This window comes from Primulina huaijiensis, chromosome 10 (genome assembly GCF_012295235.1).
Source record: "Primulina huaijiensis isolate GDHJ02 chromosome 10, ASM1229523v2, whole genome shotgun sequence".
Classification (NCBI taxonomy): Eukaryota; Viridiplantae; Streptophyta; class Magnoliopsida; order Lamiales; family Gesneriaceae; genus Primulina; species Primulina huaijiensis.
The window spans coordinates 3,730,649-3,742,547 of NC_133315.1; positions in this window are offsets into that span (position 1 = coordinate 3,730,649).

The following is an 11,899-nucleotide window of genomic DNA, read 5'->3' on the forward strand; positions in this document are numbered from 1 at the left end:
CTTGCATAATTAGGAGTCTAGCCATGCTAGGACTCCTAATCTCCAACCATCGACTCCACACACACCCAACCATCCCTGAACCACCCTTTAGACTCCTTGTTGGACCAGCCTGGCCAGCCCCAACCGAGCCACACTCCTTTTCCGAAGACGCAACAGCCGCGATCATGCATGGAGGAGTCCTTGTACATGTGGACTCTTCTCCCCAGCTGCTGCCACGTCCATCCCCTCACATATTCTTCCTAGTCTCCCTACCAAGCCACGCACAGGCCCTGACCCAAGCCCCATGCGTTCCCTCCCTTTACCCGAGCCCTAGGACTCATGGAAAACCACTCGAACCCCTAGCATCATCTAGCTAACCACGTGCAGCCCTCTTGATTACCGTCCAGCCCTCGTTTCCACCTTAAATTGTCCTCGTTCTATCCATAAAACATCCTATGTTGACAGTGTACTCGTTGGAAATCATAACACGTTCATATATACGTAAAAATTATCAAAACTTTAAAAATAATCTTCAAAATGTTACGTAATTTAAACTCCATTATTTTTCATGCAAAATAAACAAACCATGCATATTATGGATTGAATGATGCATCAAGGGAGTTTAGAAGCGTGCCTTTGCGTTTTAGAATGCTCGAATATGCGATCGTCGGCGTGGGTGCGAGGAAGAACGAACGGGCAACAAAGACTACTTGTTTCTTCCCTTGCAATGTGTATTGTGTGTGAGGATCGGCTGATTATGGTGTAAAAAGACCTAGGTTTCTATTTTATAGTTTTTAATTTGCATGATAATGGGCTTGAGTTTTGGGCTTTCAAGTTTAGGAGTAATTGGATCTACTTATCCTATGTAAATTAGGCCAATAACACCAATTTAATTGAAAAATAAAATTTTATAAAATTTAGTTTTCAAAAATAATGCATTTGATATTTAAAAGTCTATCGTTTGCCCAAAACCGGCTTCCCGGATAAAATCGAGCTCGTCTCGTAAAATAATTTGAACTCTATCATTTTTAGAAAAATTTTAATCATATTTAATCATAATAATAAGCCTTGAAAATATTTATTGAAAAATATTTATTTTGTGTTGGTCGTTCCCGGTCTCTTTTCCCCAACTTATTATCGAATATGCGGGTAAAATCCTTCAATTTCATGAAATCATGCATTTTAAACATTTAATCATGTAAAATATATCATTTAAGTACTTAAAATCAATTAAGAAGAATAAATATGCAATTTAAATCATTTGCATGCATGCGATTTACGTGCACTGATTTTAGCCTTGAAAAATATTTATTTTGTGTTGGTCGTCCTGGTCTCTTTTCTCCAACCTATTATCGAATATCCTGGTAAAATCCTTCAATTTCATGAAATCATGCATTTTAAACATTTAATCATGTAAAATATATCATTTAAGTACTTAAAATCAATTAAGAAGAATAAATATGCAATTTAAATCATTTGCATGCATGCGGTTTACGTGCACTGATTTTTCGGGCGTTACAGATATCTTTGGCCACATTATCAAGATTGATAATTTTCTTTTCTTCAGATGTTCATTCCGACCTGTGATTCTCCACCATTTGAGGGTACCCTCAGATACTGATATAGTTGTATTGTCTTTCAAAATCTTCATCAGATAGTCCGTGATGACATACCAAATGTCATCATCCTGTTCAGCCAGATGTGTTGCATACAGATTTTCTAACCATCATATTCTTCTTTTGAGAACATTGAAATTTTGTTAAAAGATGCCTAAATATATATGAAAATCAGAGTTCAAGAAAACCTTCTCAGATACCATTTATTAGGATAAAAAAGAGTTTCGAAGAGGGAGGGTGAATGAACTCTTTTAAAAGAAACTTGAGCTGACTTTAACAGTTGTTAGCTGTTAAAACTATTTTTTGAACAGTTAGGTTTAACTGCACCACTTAAAATGACTTTGAGTGCGAAAAATGGTCCAGATAGACTTAGTAATAAAGTATATATTCAATACAAGAAACAACTATCTTGTAGAAATAAAAAAGATAAAGTGCGTAAGTAAATGAGACAAAATTTTATGGATATTCGAAGATAAATACTCTGACGTCAACATTTCTTCCATCTAGGAAGAAATAAACATAAAGGCTTTGATTAATACTCTTGTACAAATCCACTTCGACTAGGACTTATCCCGGCCTAAATAGAAACTCTTAGTGATCATTCAACAACTTCTGGCTGTTTAAAAATCATTGGTTCACCAAACACAATAACTTCCAATGGATAGCTCTGAACGACTATAGTTGGTTAGGGTAGTACATATTGATCCTTTAAGATCTAATATAAACAAATAAGTGTTTGCTAAGTGAGCAGCTTAAAATCTGAAGGAATAAATGTGCTTGAGATCTAGATAAAACTCTTGGTAGTTTTAATTCTCCATAGTATTGTAGCATTCTTATTCGAAACGTCTACATTATGCAATAATAACTTAATCAATTATAGTGTTAGAAAATGTAAATATATAATATGATACCATAAAATTCAAGTTATACGATCATGTAGCTATGTTCAAAATGAACCAAAAACAATATCAGTAACTTATGTTTTTAAATGTTTATTTTAAAACACTAAGTGGGGTGTATTCAATTCAGAGTTTTGATGACTTTTATTGACTTTTTCAAATCATAGACTTTTATGGATTTGATAGATTTTTATTGAATTTTACAGAAGAATCTCACAGGTTTATAAACAGATTTATGTGGATTCATGTAGACTTTTTTGCAAGATTTTTATAGACTTTTGTGAAATTTTTTTTATAGAATTTTATAAATTTTGTACTTAATTATAACATATTATTTTTTATTAATTTCTTTGAACTAATAATTAATTTACATACATAACATATTCAGTTTGAAATAGTTTTTCAGTATTTATATTAATAAATAAATTTACTTATTTAAAAGTTAAATCATTTAATCCTTATATGTGTATATATGTGGGTTAGTATGCATGTTTGTAAATTTTTTAAAATACATCAATTGATTAATCTATAACCTTGTTTTTGAATTGATAATATACATGTGAAAAGAATATTATTTAGCATTGTGTGTATATAATTTTGTGTAAAAATATCATAGCTTACATATTAATTGAAAATACTAAATTTTTTTTAAAAATCATGGTTGTTGCGAGGCTATTCAATTATTAAAAATTAAGCGACATTTTTTTTGGATCATCTTTTATTATTATTGAATATTACATTAATTTGTATAAATCATAAATTAAAAATCACAAAATCAATTCTAGAATTCAAAATTTCCTATGATATTAAAATAAAAAATTATTAAATGAACAATCAGCCAAAAAATGAAAATTTTGAAAGAAAATATGAAAATATATATAGAAATACACTTCGAAAATTTGAGATAGTGATAGAGATAGATGAGAGGAGAGAAGATAAGAAGAGAAGTGATGTGAAGCGACGGAGAGATAAATAAATTGCTTGCGTATGAGTTAGAAGTTATAAAAATCCATCCAAATCTTTGGGTTGAACCAAATAAAATTTTTGACAATTTATAGTTGTACCTTATGCTTTAATGTTGTATGTTAATGAATTTCATGAAGTTATTAAAAGTATATTGAAAATTTGAATACCTCTAGACTTTTATAGAGTAATGTTGAATACCACTTGACTTTTTAGAACTCTATGAAAGTTTATTTTGAATACCACTAGACTTCTATAGAGTATGTAAAATTCTTAATTGAATACATCTAGACTTTTAAAATTTATAAAAGTCATTAAAAGATAATAAATCTCCTACATTGAATACACCCCCTGTTTTTTTTTTTTTTTTTTGAAAATGTTAGGTTGGATCATTGAAAAAGATAAAAATTATTAGTAATTATCAAATCCTATAAGATTTTGTCTAACTATTTTTTAAAAAACATTTGAATTAAAACAAGGAAAAATTTGTAATCACTCTCCTTTTCCAAACTCAACTTTCTCCTCACTCCCCATTCCCTTATTTCTTTGTTTAAACTCCCCATTTTTCTAAAATTTTCAAAAACATCCTGAAATTCTATAATTTTGGTACGTGGCATTGTTATACCTATCGAGCCTGTTCTTTAAGGCATATATCCCCAAGACATACAGCCACGCAAGGGTTCCAGCCTATATACCATGCTTAAATGATCGATATTTTTTTTAATAAATGGCCCATCATGCTTCCGTATAATAGATCGAACTATTTTACCTCTTTGACCAAAGCACCGTCGGGTTATATCCACCGGGTTTTATAGACTACTCCTCACAACCTAACAATGCAGTCGCAATAGATGGTTCCTGACGCGGATTTCTTCAACAGCACCTAGCACAACCCTGTTTCGTTTCCTACCTCATGGTGTATAGTAAAGTAGTTCAATCTGAAACTAATACATGAGAGGGGCAAAGTCTTTGGTTCTTTTATTCAAACATTCAAAATATTATTACATAGTAACTTTCTGTAGAGGAGGAGAAACTTGTTTAGCTACTAATAGTAGCCGAACTTATAGCACCCATAAATTGAAAGAAAATATTAAAAATTATTTTTGAAGAAAAACGAAGAGGTTAAATGATGCCTTCATCTTTCTTCTGCCTTCTTATTTATAGAAGCTCTTTACGGATTTGTTCTTCGAACTTCAAACTCTTGTTATAACTTTTCTTTAATGTCTTCCAGCTGTGGTTGGCACTAACTCCTGAGTGGGTTTAGTGGGTGGTTGAACGGTCCCTCCACCTTTTCTTGTTTTGTCGTTTTTTCTAGATCATTAATCTAGAAATTACTCGTTATTGTGACCTTATCTCCTGGCATATCCAGTCGAGATGTGTTCGTATAATATCAGCTGATATTTCATTTCCTGATTCTTTCAGTCTTTTGTGGAAATCTTTGAAATTTTTCTGCTCCTTTCTTTTTGCTTTGATGCATCTTTTAGCAACCTTCAGTTATGTGAAATACATTTTCTTCAGGTTCCGACTTTTTCTTGTGTGTTTTTAACTGGTTCCCATTTGTTCGTTATTTATAAGTGAAATTGAGTCCCGGTTGTCCTGTTTATTTAGTGGGTTATTCACATGCCCACTATCTCTTGTCGGGGAATCTTTTACTTTTGTTATTCCCCGGGAAAGGTGATTAGGTTCACATGTCTACCTATTTTTATCGAGAAATCTTAAACTTTTGATGTCCCTGAGGAAAACGTGAATGTGGTCCTTCACCACTTGGTCCTGTTTCTGCAAGATGTTTCCTGTCTGATCGTGGTCTGAAGCCCTTTCCGAATTTTGGCTCTTTTTGTTTTGGGCATTCCGGGCAGATCTGTTCTGACCAACTTCCCACATTAGCCATATTGCAGAATTTTCGACGAGTTTCTTTACTCCCCGGCAGCTTGCTATTCCACAGAAAATTTCTTTTCTTTTCGAATAGATTTTCTGCAAAACTTGTGGTTTTTCCTTTCATAGTATTTAACAGGAATGATCCGTTTACCGAATTATGATAAAATTTAAACGGAAACTTGACTTTGTCCATCTCAGTAAGACATACCCATAAACCCCATGCTCTTCTGGTGGAAATGTCTTCTTCAGTTACTGAAGCAACAAGGGGTGTTTCTTCTGACGGAGGATCCTTGATATATTTCTGGACATTTGAATCTGGCCTCCTTAACTTGATAAAATGAAAGGCTTCGTGTGAGCCTTTCTCTGCTGGTTCTGGGGCTGTACTAAAAAAGCATAACTCCAGAATATCTCATCTAGACAAATAATCGTTATTCGCCCAAGTTTCATGAACAGCTTCCTGAATCCATTTAGGTAGTCTTGAAATTTCTGGGAAGCTTGGCGATGTGGTATAAACTGAAGCAAGAGCCCCGAATTCATACCAAGCTTTGACCTCCTTTGGATATGAATTTAGTTTCATCCATACCCTAGGATATTTTTCTGAAACATCAACCCTGATATTAGCTGGGTTAATGCCTATTCTTGTTTTAATTTCTCCCAATTTTGTTGATAAACCTGAAATGGAGAAATTGTAGCTTCATTAGTATGAACCTTATATTTACCCTTGTCTGTATTAGGTCTAAGGTTGATCTTTTCCTCTTCAATCCCCGAGGTGAAAGGTTGACTTGAGGACTCGAGATAAGGATCTTGAGTCTCAATTTTTGTTTCAGCCGAGTCATCCGGATATGATCCCGACTTAACACTTGTGCTAGAGGTATTTGAATCCCCTGCTCCAGGTATAGAATCCTGTACTCGAGAACTTTCCATTTGAGAAACCAGTGGCTTCTCAATTCCTTGGAGGATAGGCCTTTGCATTACAGATCATAACTGAGCATAAGCATGTAAACATCCTATGATTCGATCAGAGACAATTCTCTTATCGACTTGTTGTAGCCTTCCCGCAACTTCTGCGTTTAAGGCCAACTTGTTAAACTCGGTTTGAAACATTTCAAGGTGTTCTCTCAAATGCCTCTGCATCTTGATGATGGCATTGATATCACCGCTGTCCATCTCTTGTTAAAAAATCTGCATGAATATTTTCATGAGATTTAATTATCATAATATCAAAAATATAGTTCTGACATAGTGCTTGCCATCTTAATAATCTGGCCTTCTCAGGTTTAAACTCAATTCAATTCCTTAAGAAAGATTTTACTTGTGTATTATCAACCTTTAAAGTAAATTTCTTTGCAAAAAAAAAAAATAATGGCCATTTTTCAAAAGTCTTTTTTATTGCATAGAATTCCTTTTCGTTAATATGCCATCTTATGGCTTCTGCATCCGAGAAAAGTCCACTGCAATATCTGCATGGATGTTCTCTTTCTGGTGTAAGTTTGGTTAAAACTGCCGCCCACCAATGATCATTGGCATCCGTATATAATACCAGGTCATCTTCATCTTGAGAAATAGCAATTTTCGGAAGATTTTTACAAATCTCTTTTAGTTGACTAAGTCCATGTGTGTGATCTTCCGTCCATATAAATTTTGCATCTTCTTTCAGTAATGGACTGAACACTTTCTTGTGTTTTGCTAGGTTTTTTTATAAATATCCCTGCAAAATTAACAACTCCTAAAAAGCTTTGAAGTTGTTTCTTTTCTTTTAACTTGTTTGGAAAATTTTGCACTTTTTCAACTATATGATCTTGCAAAATTATTCCATACTCATCGATTTCTATTTCGAGGAATTCAATCTTTCTTGTAGCAATGACTGCTTTCTTTTCTGATAGAACCAGTCTTTCCTTTTTACAAACATAAGAGAAAATCTCTAAATGCTTAAAATTAAGGAAGTCAAAGAGTATGAATTTGTCCGTTGCAAGCCTATCCCATGAACATAATTGATCAAAGGGATATGCAGATTATAATAAAGGAACATTTGGACCTTGTTTTAATCAAAGCAGGAATTTCACCATACAGTAGTCCAGGATTCCTGGTGAGAAATCATGGTAAATAAAATAGAATAAACCCAGATTAGTTATTAATTATCAAGAAATTAATAAGATTCTGGAGTTTGATGGTTATTTCATACCTAGTAGAGAACATCTAATTAGCTGCATACGCAATGCAAAGATATTATCTAAATTTGACAGCAAGTCCGGATTTTCAGTAATGGACTGAACACTTTCCTGTATTTTGCTAGGTTTTTTTTTATAAACATCCCTGCAAAATTAACAACTCATAGAAAGCTTTGAAGTTGTTTTTTTTCTTTTAACTCGTTTGGAAAATTTTGCACTTTTTTCAACTATATGATCTTGCAAAATTATTCCAGACTCATCGATTTCTATTCCGAGGAATTCAATCTTTCTTGTAGCAATGACTGCTTTCTTTTCTGATAGAACAAGTCCTTCTTTTTTACAAACATAGGAGAAAATCTCTAAATGCTTAATATGTTCTTCCATATTTTTAGATGCGATCAACACATCGTCAATATAGACAAACATAAATTTGAAATAATCTTTAAATAGATTATCCATTTTCCTCTGAAATATATGTGGTGAATTAGCCAATCCCATTGGTAATACTTCCCAGATATAGTGCCCTTGTGGTGTGGAGAAAGCTGTGAATTTCTTGCTTTCTTTCTGCATCCGAATATGATAAAATCCGGACTTACAGTCAAATTTAGAGAATATCTTTGCATTGCGTATGCAGCTGATTAGATGTTCTCTACTAGGTATGAAATAACCATCAAACTCCAGAATCTTATTAATTTCTTGATAATTANGATCAAAGCTTGCCTTAAAATTAAGGAAGGCAAAGAGTATGAATTTGTNTCTGATTTTTGTCCCACCATGCCAAGGGATCTTCATTGTAATTTTCTTTAATCATTTTCTTGACATCTTCTAAGGATACCTTAGATTCAAACTCTATCTTATTCTTATGTAGAGCTATTTTAAGGCATTCTATTTCTTTTGGTTGGAGCTCTTTATCTGCTCTTAGTTGGAGCATTGTTTCTCCAAATCGTCTAGAATCCTTCATTTTTGGGTTCAGAAGGTTTCCTTTATCACCACACTTGCTGCGAAACTAGATTGACAATTTTCTTAAAATGCCTCTCGTAGTCACTGGACTATGATTTTGTGATTACATGGTGTTATAAAAACTAATCTTCTAGTCTCATTTTCTTGAGTATAGGACTTAAACATTTGGAGGAAATTATTTTCTAACAAAATGTCAGCTCCTGTAACATGAAAATAAATCGATGATGTTTTTACCTTATACCAAGACGTTTGTCCAGCACCTAATCGATCATTAGTTCAGTCATCTTAATCCATTTACATAAGATTAAGATCCTTCGAGATAAATCGGGTCCAACAATCTTTGGTAGTTTTTCTTCCAAATTATTTGGAAAAACTCCCCTTTTTGCTGTACTGATTCCAGCACTTGAATCAATATAAGCAGCAAAATATTCTGCTTTGTATTGTTCGTACAACATTCCTACTGGAATGTATATTGAGAATGGGGTTTTGGTCATTGGATTTTCCATATCCTTTCGTCTGCCATAAACTCCATTTCATACTCTAGACGTTTCCAAGGTTTATATTCCTCAAGAAACTCTAGTTCAAGAACCAATTGATCTGGTTCTTTTCTTGGAATTCTCGTGATCTGAACTTCCAATTCTCCAAGATTAATCATTCCTTGATAAGTTCCTATCATAGTTTGTTCTAAATAGTATATGTATTACAAGGAAATTGATTCATCTGTTTTGTAATATCAAATACTATTTCTACTTCCTTCCACCCTTCGGGGCATCTAAGCTTTCTTATTGTGAAAAAGCTTTTTAGCTCCTGTTGGGTTTCTTGGATGTGTGTTTTTCCACATCTGTTGCTTGTAATTCTATTTCCTTGAAAAGATAGTCTTCTTGATTCCAATCTAAGACTTTGATTCCTTTGTAGAATCGGCTTGTCTTGTATTTGGATATCTGTTTCCTGTATTAAAGGAAACTCAATTCTTTCTAGATAAATTGTCTAGACAACTTTTCCAAATATCTCTGGTATTTCAATGAACTCATTTCTAATAAACAATTATGAATGATGTGTAGTAGATAGAGCATATAGAATCTGATAGGTAATAAAATACGGTCTATTACCTTCTTTCATCAACCTCTTCTCCTTGAAATTTTGATGTAATGTCAAGGTTCGACTGAAATCTCGATTTCCTAGGTTGTAGGCAATTCTCGAATAGATTACTCCTACAATCTTTCCTGCGTAGAGATTTTCTGAGATAGTTCCCAGTACTGAATCTTGAAGGTTCCCCATTCGTTTATCGCATATAGCAATATCAATAGGTGAATCTATTCCTTCTTTGAAAGTAGCTTTTATCATAATATGAATTGCTCCAATATGAATCCAGGACACGGTCCGTGCTACTTCTATCTTGAGTTTTTTGTAATTTCTCCTTAATTTCTTCAGAAAGAATTAGTTGCATCTCCATTCTATTTCCTGTAAGTTCCATTGGAATTGTCATTTCTCTTCTGAAAACATTATAGATTAGATGATGATTTCTGTTTCTTAGGCCAAGATTTCCTAAGAACTTTTCTACCTATCCTGCAGAGAATCCCTGATATCTCTGTAGACTAGGATTTTTTTTTCGTGATCCTTTGGACTATGTTATGAGAGATTGTTGTCTGACTAAAGAAACCAGACAAGTCCTCACGTGTTTTGTGTCGAAATACCTCGTCTTCAGTCAGATTCCGATTCTGTTCCATCAGATTCTTCTTGACTCGAGACTTCTTCTTCATATATACTTTCATATGAGGCAATATCCTCAAATCTGTATACTTGAATAAGATCTTGGTAATAAAATACTTCTTCAATATCCGGGGTTGGATCGAAACGTTTAATACCTCTTTTTTCATTTTTTGGATAGTTGGTTGAGATATGGCCTCTTGCTCCACATGTCCAGCAATTAAAATCTTTAAAACTTTCATTAGCTCGAGTATGAGCTCTTCTGAAAGTTTTCTTCGTAGGTGTTCTTCCTGTGCTTCGAGATGTACTCGATGCTTGGATTGATATCCTACTTCTTGATCCACTTCTTTGTCCAGATTTGTAAGATCCGGCTTTCTGTCTAGACCATAGTGTTCTTGGTTTCCAAAAACTTCTTCCACTTCTAGCATAAGGATGATTCCTAAAACTTTTTCTCTTATGCTTTTGTGGTTTACTTCCAATAATAGTTGAAAGATCATTTTCCTTACAACACAAAGGAGTACGTTTATTAATATCCCTTAATCGTTTGTAATTCTTTTGTAATGCTGCCAAATGACACTATTCTGCCAATTTTCCTTTAAGAAAAGAGGCTCTTCGTGCCAATGTATCTGGATTGCCATGGATATATTCCCTTATTAGCATTTCTCTCCAGGGACTTGGCATTTTGGCGAAGAAGAGCTGCATTGCTATATCTTCTTCGACCCCTGAATTCCATCTATATTTAGTGAATAACATAATGAATTCATTCACTAAACAAATGTCATGTAATTCAAGACTATACAGAGCTTGAGTATATTTCTTTTGCTTCTCTGTATCTTCACTATTAAAATAGTCTACCCCTATGAACTATGCTTTAAAGAGGGTAGCCATTCTTCCGCCTATCTCACTAAGAGATTCTCCAGCTAGGACTGATTCTTTGGTTTCTACCGAAGTCATGTCCCAAGCAATTTTCACTGATCCCATAAGACTCATTTCCAGAAGTTTAATGAATCATTCTCTGTTGAGATCAAGTATTCCTGCTGCGATTCTCATAGCAGATGTCCAATCGTCTATGAGATCTTTTCTGTTCTTGANATACTGCGATTCTCATAGCAGATGTCCAATAATCTATGAGATCTTCTCTGTTCTTGAAATCTAATACATCTAGGTTAAGCATAACCACATAAGGATGTATAGATTCTAAAACAGATTTCTCATAAGGTGTTTGGTGCAAAGAATTTGATTTTTCCTTGACCTTGTTCCCGCCGGGTGTACTTTTCCACAGTGTAAAAGTCTTGTTGGGATTCTCTCATATTTATATTCTGAGATCCCACACTTTCTCTTGGTGGTTCATGTGAAGATGACCAAGTTATGGTAGGTTGTTCACCTCCAGTTGTGTTCATCTTTAGATCTACAACTTTGAGATTTGCAAAAGATTATGCAAGTTCTTGTAGATCCTTTAGACCAATCTTTTCTAACGTTGTCATCAAATTAATTTCTTTTCTGATACAGTTTTGATTAGATCGATAATTTTTTCTTCTTCAATTAAAGGTTTTGATATCACTTTGGCCTTTCCTTTTTGATGTAATAAGGGTTCCGTGTCAAATGATGGTGGTAACCTGTCTTCTGAAGATCTTTTACTAGAATTTGGTCGTTGTTCTAGATTTTGAAGTTTTATTAGAATATCCTTTAATATTCCAAGAATTTCTTCTTGGTTTTCAAGGATTTTTTCCAC